The following is a 15,036-nucleotide window of genomic DNA, read 5'->3' on the forward strand; positions in this document are numbered from 1 at the left end:
AACCAAACAGGCCCAAAGTCAAGAATGGCACAAGATCAGCCCAGAGGAGGCTGTCCCACCTCTGCAACCTAGTCCTCTGGTCAGCTAGAGTGGCAAAGGCAAACTTGGTTAATTGCAGTTTTCTCCAGTCCTAAGGGTACTAGATCTCAAATACCCTCCTTTGCTCGGGGCCTCTGGCAAAGAGTGATTGTACCTCCTGTTTCAGAGAATCCAGCCAGCAACCAGCCTGTTCATTCCAGCAAGTAGAAGAGGGAGAGAGAGGCTGGTGGGAGTGTCTTTTGAGTGTAGCCTGCAATCCCAAGTGGTCCTGTGGCCTATGGATAGTGTCAGTGCAGCAGCAGGGAGAGGCAGGGCCCTGGGTGCTAGGCTAAGTGCAGGTCTGTAAACATTAGTGTGAGCAGGGCAGGAGGTGCTGAGCTCCCTCTCTCCAGCCCCTCACCGAACAAACACTTCACTAAGTAAAACTGAAGATGGCATTGCAACAAGGATGGATGAAAAGCAAGTGACAGGACCTGGAGTCAGCAGGCTCCTTAAACTCTCCCGAGACCTAGAAGGGGACTGGCTGGGCTTGCAGCATCTGCAGCCAACCAGAAGTAGCATGACTCCTGCCCTCCTCCAATGCCCAACGTCCCCAGGTGAACTCGAGGACTTCCTGCTCTCTCCTGACCCCAGAGTCTCTGTAACCACTCCTAGAGTGTTTTTCCAGCCTCCCAAACCAAAATGGCAACACAACAAGACAGAACTCAGCCCTACATCCAGTCCTCAGCAGCTGGTCAGGAGGCATTGAGAACAGAGTGACGAGCAAGGGGAGGCAGCGGCTGCCTGGGCCTCCGGGGGTGGGGGTGGGGCCAGCCCAGCCTGGGTGGGCAGCAGCAAGGTCTCCCAGGGGATTGGCTTACCTCCCTCTCCGTCTCCCTGGAGTAGTAAATGTAGGCCCACACAGCCAGCCAAAGGCCCAGCCGGGGAAGCAGCGTGGCCTCTGCCAGCACTCTTCCCTGTCAGGCCACAATTTTTAAAACTTCGTCTGCTGATAGACATTGGATTATTTCCAGTTTTTGGCTATTCAAATAAAGCTGATATGAACATTCATTTACAAGTTTTTATGTGGACAAATGTTTACATTTATTTTGGGTATGTACCTAGTAGTGGAATTTCCTGGTCATATGGTAACTCTTCTGAGGTTTTATAAAGCAGCTATACCATTTTACATTCCCACAAGCAATGAGGGTTCTTTCTCTACATCCTTAGCAACATTTTTTATTGTCTCTGTTTTTTATTTTTATTTTTTTTAGAGACAGGGTCTTGCTCTGTTGCCCAGGAAGACTGGAGTGCAGTGGTGCAATCATAGCTTACTGCTGCCTGGAACTCCTGGGCTCAAGTGATCCTCCCACCTCAGCCTCCTAAGTAGCTGGGACTAGAGGCACTGCATCTCTGATTTTTTTATTTGAGCTATACTAGTGGATGTGAAGTAGAAATTCATTGTGGTTTTGATTTGCATTTCCCTGGTGGCTAATGATGTTGAGAATCTTTTCATATGCTTTTTGGTCATTTGTATATCTTCTTTGAAGAAATGTTTATTTAGATCCTTTGCCCATTTAAAAAATTGGGTTGTTTTTATTGAATTATAAGATATAAAATTTTCTTTATATATTCTGGATAAAAGCCCCTTATCAGAAATGATTTGTAAATATTTCTCCCATGTTGTGGGCTTTCACTTTCTTTTGTCCTTTGAAGCACAAAAATTTTCATTTTGATATAGTTGTTTTGTTTGTTTGTACTTTTGGTATAATATCTGAGAAATCATTGCCTCATCCAAGGTCATGAATTATTTTACATTTAAGTCTATGATCCATTTTGAGGCAATTTTTGTGTGTGGTGTGGGGAAGGAGCCCAACTTAATTCTTCTGCATATGGACACCCAGTTATCCAGCACCATTTGTCGAGACCTTTACTTTTTGTGTATTGGTTTATTACAAAGTTTAAAAAAATTTCTCTGCTTTGTTATTATTATAATTTTTCCAAGTAGCAATTTGTTGATCTTTTGGTCTAGTGTGACAGTTGGGGTCATATTACTGAGGGAAGCAGTTTAGAATTTCAAGACTAGGTTATAAATGAACCTGCTGATTTAAGTTTACAGGTTGTATAATTTCATCCTTGCATTACCTTATGCTTGACTGCCATTTCTCTGCCTACTGGGCAACCTTCTATCATTAGTTCTACAGAAGCTTCAGTGCTGGATCATTTAATGGAAATCAGGGTCAGGCCTTTGATTTAAACATGTGACTTAATGGAAGAAAAGCTTCTGTTATAACCTGTTCCTTTCTCTCTCTTCCTCCCCCTCTTTAATTCGTCTATCCTGTCACCCTTTTTATTGTAAGAAGACTCTTCTTTTGGATTATTACACATAGCCTTTTTCTGAAGGAAGATCAAATACTAAAGCTTAATTTTTTAATTTGGAAATTCAAGGAAATGTTCTACAGTGATGACTAAAAACATTATGGAAAAGTTATGAGTGTTTTTATTAACCTTAATACATTTAAAGTCCATAATTACTATAATTGATATTAAAGTTTACTTTTCCACATAATCCTATTAATAATTGAAAGTTAGAAATGGCATGATATTATTTCTTTAATTTCTTTTCTTTTAATTTTAAGAATAATAGCAATATAAGCTTACAACTTGTAAGATTTAGCATTTTGAAAGAAAGAAACTTCTTTGTTTATAGAAAACTTAATTCTAAATTGGGCTTTCAATTTTTTCTTTATGTTTTTATTAGGTGTTAATTATTCTCTTTCGGAGACTTTTTTTTTTTTTTTTTTTGAGACAGAGTCTCGCTCTGTTGCCCGGGCTAGAGTGAGTGCTGTGGCGTCAGCCTAGCTCACAGCAACCTCAAACTCCTGGGCTTAAGCGATCCTGCTGCCTCAGCCTCCCGAGTAGCTGGGACTACAGGCATGCGCCACCATGCCCGGCTAATTTTTTCTGTATATTTTTTTAGTTGGCCAGATAATTTCTTTCTATGTTTTAGTAGAGACGGGGTCTCACTCTTGCTCAGGCTGGTCTCGAACTCCTGACCTCGAGCGATCCACCCGCCTTGGCCTCCCAGAGTGCTAGGAATACAGGCGTGAGCCACCGCGCCCGGCCTCTTTTGGAGATCTTAAGAGCAAAGGGAAAAGACATACATTTTTTTACAGAGTATTTGAGTTTTATGTGTCTCATCTTTCTTTGCAGAGTTTTGCTTCTTTAGAGGCCGTACTTTGCCAAGTAAGAACTAATTTCCTGGGAAATCAGGTTGCTGGCTTGACTTCTGGCGGTGCCTTTCCTCTCTTCTTTTGTTGCTTTGTAAAAGAGCTGAGCTCAGTCCTGTGGAAAATCACTAAATTATCTAATAATTTTCTCTAGTTTAAATTAAATATGGCTGGTATATATTTGCATTAAACTGAATTCTGTAACTTTTTCTTCATTATAGATGTGTTAGGTAGGATACCCTCAAGGACTTTGACTTCATTTGATAAGTTGAATATTCATATCTGAAATAATACTAGTGGTTTGTTATTTTGATGAATATTGTTATTTTTTTGGTCCCTTGTGCCCCTTGCCCCAGATCTAGTAAGGGGTATCACTTGTGTTCTTTTTTTGAAATTTTTAATGTTTTAATTTTTAATTTATTAATAGTGTCATCCTTGAACAGGGTTCATGCTAATGTCTGTATCATTTCAATTTTAGTATAGGTGCTGCCAAAGTGAGCACACAGTTGTGTTCTTATGATGAAGCCCAGACACTTGTGAAATATAATTATAGTTTCTATTATGATATCCCCTAATTCATTTTTTAAATCTATCAACATTTATTGTCTCTTTATTTTTTCCTCATGTATATTTTTACTATATACATAATTTTGGAAGCTGCTTTTTAAAAATATTTTTTTTTTTTTTTGAGACAGAGTCTTGCTCTGTTGCCCGGGCTAGAGTGCCATGGCGTTAGCCTAGCTCACAGCAACCTCAAACTCCTGGGCTTAAGCAATCCTCCTGCCTCAGCCTCCCGAGTCGCTGGAACTACAGGCATGTGCCATCATGCCCAGCTAATTTTTTTTCTATATATATTTTTAGCTGTCCAGGTCATTTCTTTCTATTTTTAGTAGAGACGGGGTCTCGCCCTTGCTCAGGCTGGTCTCGAACTCCTGACCTCGAGTGATCCTCCCGCCTCGGCCTCCCAGAGTGCTAGGATTACAGGCGTGAGCCACTGCGCCCGGCCTAAAAATATATTTGTTTTAATACCATTATTATTTGAAAACATTTTACAACAACTGAAGGATATTCCATTAATGGATATAATCATCATTTATGGAACCAGTTTTCATAGTGTTCACATTTAGATTGTTTATTATGTTTTTTGAGACAGGGTCTCTGTTGCTTGGGCTACAGTGCAGTGATGTCACCAAAGCACACTGCAACCTCAAGCCTCTGAGCTCAAGCTATCCTCCTACGTCAGCCTCCCAAGTTGCTAGGACTACAGGCATGTACCCCAGCCCTACATTGTTTATTAATTTCCAATTATTATAAATAAAACTTCAGTGAATATTGCTAAATATAGATCTTTGTCTATATTTCTATATTTTCAGAATAGATTCCTATAAGTGGAATTATCAAGTCTCAAAGTGTGTGAACATTTCTAGGGGCCGGGCGCGGTGGCTCACGCCTGTAATCCTAGCACTCTGGGAGGCTGAGGCAGGCGGATTGTTTGAGCTCAGGATTTTGAGACCAGCCTGCGCAAGAGCGAGACCCCGTCTCTACTAAAAATAGAAAGAAATTATATGGACAGCTAAAAATATATATTTAGAAAAAATTAGCCAGGCATGGTGGCACATGCCTATAGTCCCAGCTACCTGGAAGGCTGAGGCAGGAGGATTGCTCAAGCCCAGGAGTTGGAGGTTGCTGTGAGCTAGGCTGACGCCATGGCACTCTAGCCCGGGCAACAGAGTGAGACTCTGTCTCAAAAAAAACCCCCAAAAAACAAAAACATTTCTAGGGCTCTCGAGAGCAGAACATTGCACAATTGTTATCTAGAAAGGTTATACCAGTTTACATTCTCATTAGTAACATATGAGATTGAGATACACAGCTTTACCAGCAGTGTTATTATTTAAAAATATTTGCTAATTTGGCTGGATGCGGTGGCTCATGCCTGAAGTCCCAGCACTGTGGGAGGCCGAGGAGGGAAGATTGGTTAAGGCCAGGATTTCTAGACCAACCTGGACTCATCTGTATTAAAGAAAAAACAATCTAATTGTATAGGGAGAAAATATTAATGGTAACTGGTTTCTTTTCTTTTCTTTTCTTTTCTTTTCTTTCTTTCTTTCTTTCTTTTCTTTTCTTTCTTTCATCTTGCTCTGTTGCCTGGACTAGAGTGCCGTGGCATCATCATAGCTCACTGCAACCTCAAACGCCTGGGCTCAAGCAATCCACCTGCCTCAGCCTCTCAGGTAACTGGGACTATCAGTGCATACCACCACGCCCAACTAAGTAACTGGTTTCTGAAATTTGCATTTATTTGACCACTAGTGGAAGATTTAAAATATGATCATTAACTTTTAAATATTTCCTTTCAGTGAAGTTCCTTGTTTCTGTTCTTTATCCATTTTTCTTTTGGGTGACCCCTGATTCTTATGTGGAATCTAGGATGGATAATATTCAGAGCTGTGACTTAATCTATACCAATGATCAGCAGTAAGTTGTTTCATGTCTGTTTCAAATTAGTTTTGCCCTCCCTCTCCTCAACCTGCTTTCTGATTTTGTCTATGCTTGGAGTTCATATAAATGGAATTACACCATATGTACTCTTTTTATCTGGCTTCTTTTGCTTAACATGTTTTTGAGATTTATCCATATTATTATATATATCAGTAATTGTTTTTATTGCTGAGTAGTATTCCTTTTTTTGTTTTATACATGTTATCTTAATTGAGGAAATCATAATCAGTAGAAAATTGCAAGTTCTAAACCATAATTTGGGCCAGGCGTGGTGGCTCACGCCTGTAATCCTAGCACTCTGGTTGGCCAAGGCAGGAGGTTCGCTCGAGGTCAGGAGTTCAAGACCAGCCTGGGCAAGAGCGAGACCCCGTCTCTACTAAAAAATAGAAGGAAATGATCTGGACAGCTAAAATTATATATATAGAAAAAAATTAGCCAGGCATGGTGATGCATGCCTGTAGTCCCAGCTACTTGGGAGGCTGAGGCAGAAGGATTGCTTAAGCCCAGGAGTTTGAGGTTGCTGTGAGCTTGACGCCACAGCACTCTAGCCTGGGCAACAGAGTGAGACCCTGTCTCAAAAAAATAAATAAATAAATAAATAAATAAATAAAGCATAGTTTGTTAAGTACAGTATTCAGTTTACCTCAAGTCCAGGTTATATCTCCTTAAGGCCCTGTTTCTATCACAGTAGTCATTTTAAGCCTGCCTTCTTTTTATGCATGAGTAATTTCTGGAGAGATCACTTTAGTTAGGATGAATATGGATCAATCATGATTAAAAAATATATACATATGGAAATACATTTAAGAGTTTCCATAGGAGTATCACTTAAGACCTTCTGATTGTGTGGTTGCTGTGCCCTGTAATCCTAGCACTCTGAGAGGCCGAGGTTGGAGGATTGCTTGAGTCCAGGAGTTTTAGACCAGCCTGAGCAAGAGCATCACTCTGTGTCTACAAAAAAATAGAAAATTAGCTGGGCATAGTGGCCCATTCCTATAGTCCAGCTACTTGGAAGGCTGAGGCAGGAAGATCACTTGAGCCTAGGAGTTTGAGGTTGCAGTGAGCTATGATGATGCCACTGCAGGGCAGCCTGGAGGACAGATCCAGACTCTGTCAAAACAAAACAAAACACAAAACACGTTGTGATTTATTTTTTTCTTAAAAGCACCAATTTAAAAATCCCTCAAGACCAGGCTCAGTGGCTCATGCCTGTAATCCCAGCGCTCTGGGAAGCTGAGGTGGGAGTATCACTTGAACATAGGAGTTCAAGACCAGCCTGAGCAACATGGTGAGGCCCTTGTCTCTACAAAAAAAAATAGAAAAATGAACTGAGGTGTTGTGGTATACTCCTGTAGTCCTAGCTACTTGGGAGGCTGAGGCAGGATGATTGCTTGAACCCAGGAGTTTGGAGTTGTTGTGAGCTTGATTATGCCACTGCACTGTAGCCCAGGCAAAAGCAAGACCACCTTTCTAAATAAATAAATAAGTAAGTAAGTAAATTCATAAATAAATAAATGAATGAACAAATGAATGACAGGATCTGCTTAGGAAACTATTGTGTATTTGAGTCACACATTCGAACTGATAGTCTAGTAGGGCATGAGATAATAGAAATACTACTAATACTAGCAGCCCCTAATGCTATATTTCAGGAATTGTTCCAAGTGCTTTACATGCACTACCTAATACAGTCCTCATGATAATTCCTATGTGAGTAGGTATTATTAATAATCCTTATCTTCCAGGTAAGGAATCTGAGGCACAGAAGGTAAACAGTTTGCCCAATATGATAGAGTAAGTAGGTGGTAGAATTGGGATTTAAACCTAGGTAGTTTGGCTCTGGAGCTCAGACTGTTAATTTTCATTGGAAAGGTGATTAAATTAAATGTAGTCGGTTTTACATTCTTTATAGAGCATGTAATTATGTGATACTGGTGGCCCAAGTTTAAATTGGCCTCTGTTAGCAAAGAGGCTCTTTCTCAGTCTTTCTCTTTACTACCAATGCTCCTGTTATGTAGCCCAAAGGTAATGTATGGAAGTAAAGTTTTATCTGAATTAATAGATGATGGACAACCTTAGTAACGTGAGATTGCTTTCCTAGAGAAGATAAATTATTTCTCTCTATACCTTAATTGAATCTTAGAATTGAAACAACTACTTTTGGACAGTTTTCAGCAGCGTTCATTTAATTGGTCTTTGTGAGAATCTCCAAATGAAAATGTCTAAAGTTAATATCCTCTGGGAATACACTGAGTGAGATACAAAGTTGATGAAGTCGATGAAAAAATGTTGGACCTTATAATTGGGTTTAATATTAATAATATAGCACTAATCCTAGCACTCGGAGAGGCTGAGGTGGGCGGATTGTTTGAGCTCAGGAGTTCGAGACCAGCCTGAGCAAGAGCGAGACCCCCGTCTCTACTAAAAATAGAAAGAAATTATATGGACAGTGAAAAATGTATATAGAAAAATGAGCCGGGCATGGTGGCGCATGCTTGTAGTCCCAGCTACTTGGGAGGCTGAGGCAGGAGGATTGCTTGAGCCCAGGAGTTTGAGGTTGCTGTGAGCTAGGCTGACGCCACGGCACTGTAGCCCGGGCAACAGAGCAAGACTCTGTCTCAAAAAAAAAAAAAAATAATAATAATATAGCACTACCTAAATACTTGATATTCATAGTTATCTATGATGTTGACATTAGAATGTTATGAAACCATGGAACTATTCTTTATCATTAATTTGGGTTTAGATAAGATTAATCTTCCAGGAGAGAGCTAGAATTTTAGGCCAATTTCCTTGAAAAAGGGCCTAGGCATTTCAGGAAATGAAAGTATTTATGGGCTGTTTTCTTCACCATACATTTTGTGGCTTCCCCAACTTCTGATTTGGTGAAATTGTTTTTTTGTTTGTTTGTTTGTTTGTTTAAGACAGAGTCTTGTCTGTTGCCTGGGATAGAGTGCCAAGGCATCAGCCTAGCTCACAGCAACCTCAAACTCCTGGGCTCAAGCGATCCTCCTGCCTCAACCTCCAGAGTAGCTGGGACTACAGATATGCACCACCACACCCAGCTAATTTTTTCTATTTTTAGTAGAGATGGGGTCTCGCTCTTGCTCAGGCTGGTCTCAAACTCCTGACCTAAAGGAATCCTCCCGCCTCGGCCTCTTAGAGTGCTAGGATTATGGGTGTGAGCCACCTCACCTGGCCTGATTTTGTGTAATTGTTGCTATCATGGGTGAGTTAAAAAAAAGTTGAGGTGAATGAGAAGGGTTTATGTATATACCGAATGAGTGAACGTAAATTTATAAATAAATCATGAGACATGAATTTAATTCCTGTGCTGCTACACTTTCTATGATTTGGCTAAACGTCTTAATTTCTCTAGGTTCTTGTTTCTTCTTCTTCTTTTTCTTTGAGATAATCTTGCTCTATTGCCCAGGCTGGAGTGCAGTGGTGCCATCATAGCTCACTGCAACCTCAAGCTTCTGGGCTAAAGGGATCCTCCTGCTCGGCCTCCCAAATGCTGGGATTACAGATGTGAGCCACTACGGCCAGTAATCAATACATTCTTATTGAACAAATACAATGAAAACAGCCAGTTACACTCTATAAAGACTATGAATGACAAAGTGCTACAAGTTATTATCAGTGAAATTATGACTCAGCTTTTGAGAGTGCTACTAAAATACTTGGCTTTTCCTTTTGAAAGTGTTTAGTTAAATTACTCCGGAATTTGGACAGGATGTAATACTGAATATCTTGGTATCTTACCCTCTTCTCTTTCCCTTCCCCACTTTGGGTAAAAATTTTAGAAAGAGTAAGTATGTTTTAAAATTGTTGCTTAGACAGGTAGTTTAAAACTACCTTAAAAGTCGTAATAAATTCCACATGAGATTGATGAAACATGCTTTTAATGAACACCTTTTACTTTAAAACTAGTTGTCTATGTGAGTGCCAGCATTTGAAATTCAGACCTAGAAAGGACATTAGCTATCATTTTACTTAAATACTTTCATTTTATGTTTGGTGAGGTTGACTTTATATCACCCTCACTGAAAATTTTGTTTCCTATTTCCTAACTAATCTTTTCAAACACGACACAGCAGGACTTTACAGTTCCTCCATGCTCCAGCTACATTTTTTTTTTTTTTTTTTTTACTTTACTCAGCTCAGAAACCAAACTCCAGCTACATTGATCTTGATTTAGGTGTTTTTTGTTTTTCTAAGAGACAAGGCCCCACTCTGTCACCAGGCTGGAGTGAGCTGGTGTGATCATAGCTCACTGCAGCCTTGAACTCCTGGGCTCAAACGATCCTCCTACCTCAGCCTCCGAATTAGCTAGGACTACAGGTGTGCACCACCCTGCCTGGCTAATTTTTAAATTTTTTTGTGGAGACAAGGTCTCACTGTGTTGTCCAGGTCAGTCTCAAACTCCTGGCCTCAAGTCATCCTCCTGCCTTGGCCTCCCAAAGTGCTGGGATTATAGGTGTGAGCCACCACACCTGGCTATATTGATTTTTTTAACCTCTTCTCCTTATGTGCTGTTTACTTTTCCTTTTTATGTCTTTTTATTAAGTGTATTTGGTCTGCTTTGAATGCTTTTTCTTTGCTATCCTTCTAAGACATAGTAGAACCTCCTTTTTCTTCCATGAGGGCTTTCTCTTTTTAAAATTTTTTTTTATTTAAAAAAATTTTTTTGAGGCAGAGTCTGATCTGTCGCCCTGGGTTAAGTGCAGTGGTGTCATCATAAATCACTGCAACCTCAGACTTCTGGGCTCAAGCGATCCTCCTGCCTCAGCCTCTCCCAAGTATTAATAGCTGGGACTACAGGTGCATGCCATGAGGCCCGGCTAATTTTTCTATTTTTAGTAGGGATGGGGTCTTGCTCTTGCTCAGGCTGGTCTCAAACTCCTGATCTCAAGCAATCCTCCTACCTTGGCCTCTCAGAGTGCTAGGATTACAGGCGTGAGCCACTGGGCCCAGACATGAGGGCTTTCTTATTCATCACTCGCTCCACATTTTATCTCTTTCTCTTTTGATTCCATAGTACTTTGTACCAATATTATGTGGTATATTGTCTACTTTGCATTACAGTTAAGTATGCAGTTATCTCCCTAAATAGATTATGTATATAGTGGGAACAGGATCCTCATTACTTTGACTTCTCTTTGCTACTCCCACAGTTGCCTATCACAGTTCCTTACATGTGGTGGGTCCTCAGTGGTATTTTAATTGAATCCATTTAATAATCTCTGCCTTCATGGAGTTTATAGTACAATGGAAAGAGACACACAATAAGAAGATAAACAAGTAAATATAGAAGAAAATGACCATTTAAGAATATGCAATAAATATGGTGAATAGTATGCTATGATGAGAGAATAAGAGGGGAACCAGGTGTGTGTGTGTGTGTGTGTGTGTGTGTGTGTGTGTGTGTGTGTGTGTGTGTGTTTTAAACATCTCACTGGTAGACAAAAAGGGAACCAGTTTTGATCTTGTTTGTTGGTGAAGGCCACACTTAGCATTGACATTTAAATTGGTATGAAGGATTAGAAGGAGCTGCTGCACAGAAAACTAGAGGTAGTGCATTTCCTGCTTGTGGGAAAACTCTAAAGTGGGAAAGAGCCTGAATTTTTGAGAAAGCTAGAGCTTGGTGTAGGTGAGGAAGAGTAGCTTTTAATGAGGTTAGATAGGTATAAAGAGGCCAGAGCATGCAGTGTCTTACTGGTTGCTCTAAAGGATTTGGATTTTATTCTAAATGTAATGGGATTCTATTGAAGAATTTTAAGTAGGGAATAATATAAATATTTGTATTTTTAAAGGTCATTTTGGCTGCTATCTGATGATTATTAGATTTTAAGGGAGCAAGAAGGAAAACAGCAATTTAGAAGGGTTACGGAAGTAGAAATAGAATTGATGTGTTTAAGATAAATGTTAGTGGTAGAATTTTCAAGATTTACTAATGAATTAGATATGAAGGACAAAAAGGACTCAAAGCAGTCAAGAGTTATTCCTACATTTTTGGCTTGGTATTTATTGAGATGAAGCAGGTCTTAGAAAAGAGCATTTTTTTTTTAAAGAATGGGAACTATTGTTTCGGATCTGTTAATTTCCAAGAGACATCCAAATGATAACGTTGGGGAGGTAACAGCTTCCTGATTTCTAATCCCCACCTGCTATTCCATCTCTTGTTGGTTCCCTTAATCCTGCCCACACCTTTGTAAACAGTCTCTCCATTAAACTTTGTTCATTTATCCCTTTAAGTATGTCATCTGTTTAAAGTCTGTTTAAGGGGCAATTTCAATGAACTTGTAGAGCTGGACTAGTTTGGAGCTGGTTGAATGGAAGGGTAGGAATTGGAGACTATGAAAGCTGATACTTTTTTGAGGAGTGTGGCTATACAGGGGAACTGAGAAATGGGGAGGAGGTGGAGCATAGCTGAGTGTGGAGATTGATGGGTTATTTTTTCAAAATACAAATATGGGAAATAATGGTACATATTTGCATGATAATGGGAATGATCTTATGGAGGAGGAAAGATCATTGGTACAAGAGAGTGGATTATGGAAGGAAGGAAATCTTTTTTTTTCTTTTGAGACAGGATCTTGCTCTGTTGTCTGGGCTGGAGTGCAGTGGCATTGTCATAGCTCACTGCCACCTCAAACTCCTGGGCTCAAGCGATTCTCCTGCCTCAGCCTCCTGAGTAGCAGGGACAATAAGCTCTCATCACCGTGCCTGGCTAATTTTTCTATTTTTTGTAGAGAGGGAGTCTTGCTCTTGCTCAGGCTGAGGAAGGAAATCTTTAAGTGATAGACTGCAAAAAGCAACCTTTGGAGGGACCTTTGATCATAATCAGAGATGTTTATTTTAAAAGAGGGGAGAAGGAGATGATTGGTTCAGCTGGGGGGGTGACTTACAGATTTGGTTAAAGAAAGAATGGGGAGCTACTATTTTCTTTTTTTTATTTCAATATATTTAGGGGGTACAAGTGCAGTTTTGTTACATGTGTATATTGTATATTGGTGAGGTCTGGGTTTTTAGTGTACCCCTCACCCAAATAATGTACATCGTACCTACTACTATTTTCTTAAGTGTCTTAAAAGGGGTGGGAGGAATGGAGAGGAGGGCTGAGATGTTTAAGGACTGAAGAAAAGGTATCACTGCAGGGAGCTTGTATAGTAGTATTGCTGTGGTTGAGATTTTGATTGTGAATTTATGACAATAACCAGTTTGTCTGGATTTTCAATTTTCTACAATATTCTCCATTACATTAGTGGAGAAGGTTGGCTGCAGTTTTGCCGGTAAAGAGTGAAGGGGAGAGACATGGAAGGCATTGATTTGAGTAATAGGAGTGATTATATTGATGAACTGTGAAATCTAATTTAGGTAAACAAGAAAATGAAACCAGGAAATGGATAGGGAGAAAGTAGAGGTTGTTTTCATATTAATAAATTGATGGTCTCATTAAGAACTAAGAATTATTTCCGAAGTCCCAGTTGAACAAGTGAGTTGGAAGGATCAAACCTTTTACTATATCTGTCTTCTCTCTGCTTCCTTCTCATTTACATCAAAAATGAAGAGAATACCTATTTTGTACAGACTTAAACACTTGGAATCTACTAATCTGAATAGACAGTTTAATCCTACTTTCTAATTGAAACACACACGCTTGTACAGAGTTTGGGTTTATGAGTGTGATTTCAAACATGACATATTTTAAAGTCTATTAAAAACTCTTTGATAAATGCAACTATTTATCACATCAACTTCCTTTGTTAACATCTGCTTTCTATAAATAGGACACAGGAAAATAATTTCATCTGATAAATATCTGGATCTACTTAGGATCTTTCTATAAAATTTGTGACATAAGATCTAAACTTGTTTTTACTTAAAAACATTGAAAAATTCTTTTTTTTTTTCTTTTTTTGAGACAGTCTCACTCTGTCACCTGGACTAGAGTGCAGTGGCGTCAGCGTAGCTCACTGCAACCTCAAACTCTTGGGCTCAATTGATCCTCCTGCCTCAACCTCCCCAGTAGGTGGGACTACAGGCATGCACCACTGCACCCAGCTAATTTTTTCTATTTTTAGTAGAGACGGGTCTTGCTCTTGCTGAGAATTGTCTCAAACTCCTGAGCTCAAGCGATCCTCCTGCCTCGGCCTCCCAGAATGCTAGGATTACAGGCATGAGTCACTGTGCCTGGCCCAAAAAATTCTTATTAGTTGTTGGTATGGCCTCTTTGGAAAACAGTTAAACATACGCTTACCATAATAACCCAACAGTTTCACTTCTAGCTATTTACTCAAGTGAAATGAAAACTTATAGTCACATGAAAACCTATATGCTAATGTCATAATTGCCAAAAACTGGAAATAATGGAAATGTACTTCAATTGATGAATTGATAAACTTTGGTGTAGCCATACAATGGAATACTATTTGGCAGTGCGTGCACCAACACTGATGGATATCAAATGAATTATGCTAAGTCAAAGAAGCCAGACTCAAAAGGCTACATCCTGTGTAATTCTATTTTTATGATATTTGGAACAGGTAAAACTATAGGGACAGAAAACTGACTAGTGGTTGCCAAGGATTGACTACAAAGGGCATGAGGGAATTTTTTCAGGTGATATGTGTCTTCTGTATCTTTTCTTTATCTTGATTATGGTGGTGGTTATGTGGCTATGTATTTTGAAACTCACAAGTATATACTAAAAAGGATGAATTTCAGTATATATAAATGATACCTCAATTAAAATTCTTGCATATATTACCATATTAAAATTGTTTTGGAAATATCTCAGAAAATGTTTTAAGATTCTATTTATGTGACTTTTTTAGGGAAGAGAGAGTGGTCGACAGGCATTATTAGCAGTGGTAAAGTTTTTTGAAGCTCTTAAAAACACTATGTAAATGCTGAATATGTTTACACTTAGCAAACATTCCTATCATATGTTTAATAGAATGTTACAATGTTACAAGAGCCCAAAAGACCTCAGAAAATGTCCTTTTTTTATAGATAAAGAACCTGAAGCCTGAGTAGATTATCTAAAGTGAAATAGCTAGTTAGTGGCAGAGGGGGGGTCTAGAATTTAAGTGATTGATTATTAATTTGATGCTAAATTTTTTACTATTTACTATTTTACTAAAACACACTTTTTATTTCAAGTTATTCTCTCAAGGCTATTTTTAATTCCTTTTAGAACTTTTCAATTGTGTCACCCTAAAACTGGAAACCACTCCCTTCCTAGTAGGAGGAAAGTCCTGTGTCTAGTTTTGATAATAGG

General features: G+C 39.2%; 1 protein-coding gene and 1 non-coding gene across 5 annotated transcripts in view; one reads left to right on the forward strand and one right to left on the reverse strand.

The window, feature by feature from the left end:
• Positions 1-15,036, forward strand: part of NUMB (NUMB endocytic adaptor protein) — a 171,534-nt gene that overhangs the window by 12,373 nt on the left and 144,125 nt on the right. The gene's annotated exons all lie outside the window — the stretch shown is intronic.
• LOC123631204 lies at positions 3,646-3,750 on the reverse strand. The gene has a single exon (XR_006733068.1). It is a non-coding gene; the product is annotated as a U6 spliceosomal RNA (small nuclear RNA).

The sequence above is a fragment of the Lemur catta genome, chromosome 1 (genome assembly GCF_020740605.2).
Source record: "Lemur catta isolate mLemCat1 chromosome 1, mLemCat1.pri, whole genome shotgun sequence".
Taxonomy (NCBI): domain Eukaryota; kingdom Metazoa; phylum Chordata; class Mammalia; order Primates; family Lemuridae; genus Lemur; species Lemur catta.